This window comes from Morus notabilis, unplaced genomic scaffold, assembly GCF_000414095.1.
Source record: "Morus notabilis unplaced genomic scaffold, ASM41409v2 Scaffold18, whole genome shotgun sequence".
NCBI classification, from domain to species: Eukaryota; Viridiplantae; Streptophyta; class Magnoliopsida; order Rosales; family Moraceae; genus Morus; species Morus notabilis.
The window spans coordinates 205,603-207,366 of NW_010358991.1; positions in this window are offsets into that span (position 1 = coordinate 205,603).

Sequence of the window (1,764 nt, forward strand, 5' to 3'; positions counted from 1 at the left end):
TTAAGAAATCATTCATTAACATTTTGAAATCGTTAATACGACCTCACGAACTACTCAAGCCGCGGGCCCCATGACTGGACAAGCCATGAGGTTCCATGACTAAACAAGCCATGGTTTTCAAAGCGTTTTCTTTCACAAACCAATCCCTTTCTTTAAAACATTTTCAAGGCCAAAATCCTTTTTGAAAACAGGCTCACAAGGAAAAGGGATAGAAATCCTACCTCGCGCTATCAAACCTGGGACTAGCGTTGTCCTTTCTGGCTTCCGCTTCCTCAAGCCCCTTTCAGTCTGAATCCTCAGCGATTACTGATGCAAGACAACACTTTAGGATTAATTCTCATTCCTAAAGCAATTCAAATCTCAATTTCCAACCAAGATTTCCTATTAGTGTGCCCTAATCCATTTTCATGTTTCAAATTGTCATTCCAAGGGTTTTCAATCTCAAATCAAGGATTAACAATGCTAATCCATCTATCTCAAGTCCCCAAATGAAGCTAATTTGGGTTCTCCCCGAAAACAGGGGTCAAAACAACAATTTCAGGCTAAACAGGGTCAAACCCCGTGTCAATCGGTCAACCGGTGACAGAGCAGTGCAACACTACCGGTCAACCAGCAGTGTGCACACCGGTTGACCGGTCAGCCTACAATCCGGTCGACCGGTTTCCATGTGATTTGGTCGACCGCACAGGTCGACTGGTGGAATCAGCTGCGCAAGAGAAGCTCGCAGAAATCAGTCCAAAAACCTGCAAATCCAGTCCCAAATCGAGATATTTCAAAAGGAAACCACTAGATCTGGGTTCTAGGTCCTAAAACAAGTCCAAAGAACCCAAGATCTCCAATTTATAGTCAGTTTTACTCAAAAACTATCAAAATCCGGTTTGAACCAAAAATAAGTTTTGAAATTCAAAAACTTGAGATTCAAGAGAGGTTCTTTCAGTAATCTTACCTCGAATCCTTCTCTTGACGTTGAAAACTAGAGAGAGGGTGAGAGAGAGAGAGAGAGAGAGAGTGAGAGAGCACGGGAGAGTGAGAGTGAAGGAGAGAGAGTGTACAGGAAAGGAAAGAGAAAGGAAAGAAAAAGGGAAAAAGAAAAAGAGAAGAAAAGGGAAAAGGAAAAGAAAATGACATGTGCCAATATTTTAAAAGAGCAGTCCAGAAATGCGCCCATACACACTTCTGGGTTAAAATAAATTACTGAGAGGAATTTAAATACCTTGGAACTATTTAAACTCACACGTGTCAGAAACATTTATTAATTAAACTCAATTAATAATCCAGATTAGGCACACTAATAATCTCAATTACCTTAATTAATCTCAATTAATTCTTCATGATGTTACAATAATATAGTTATAATAATATAATAATTAATTTATAATATAATTATAAATTATAATATATTTATTTAATATTTTATAATAATATATAATATATTATAACATAATTATATCTTATAATATAATATATAATAATATTATAATATATATATATAATATGATATAATGTAATATAGTTGCAATATTTTAACAAATAATACCATAATTATACTAATAATTCTAATATTATTATTTTATTATATAATATAATTATTTTTATTATATTAATAATATAATAATAATTAATATAATTAAATATTAATATAATCTTATAATTTAATATTATATCTAATATTATATTAATTATAATATATTTGTTTAATATAATATAATAATGATTATATATTATATTATATTATAATATAATATAGTTGTAATTTTTAATTAT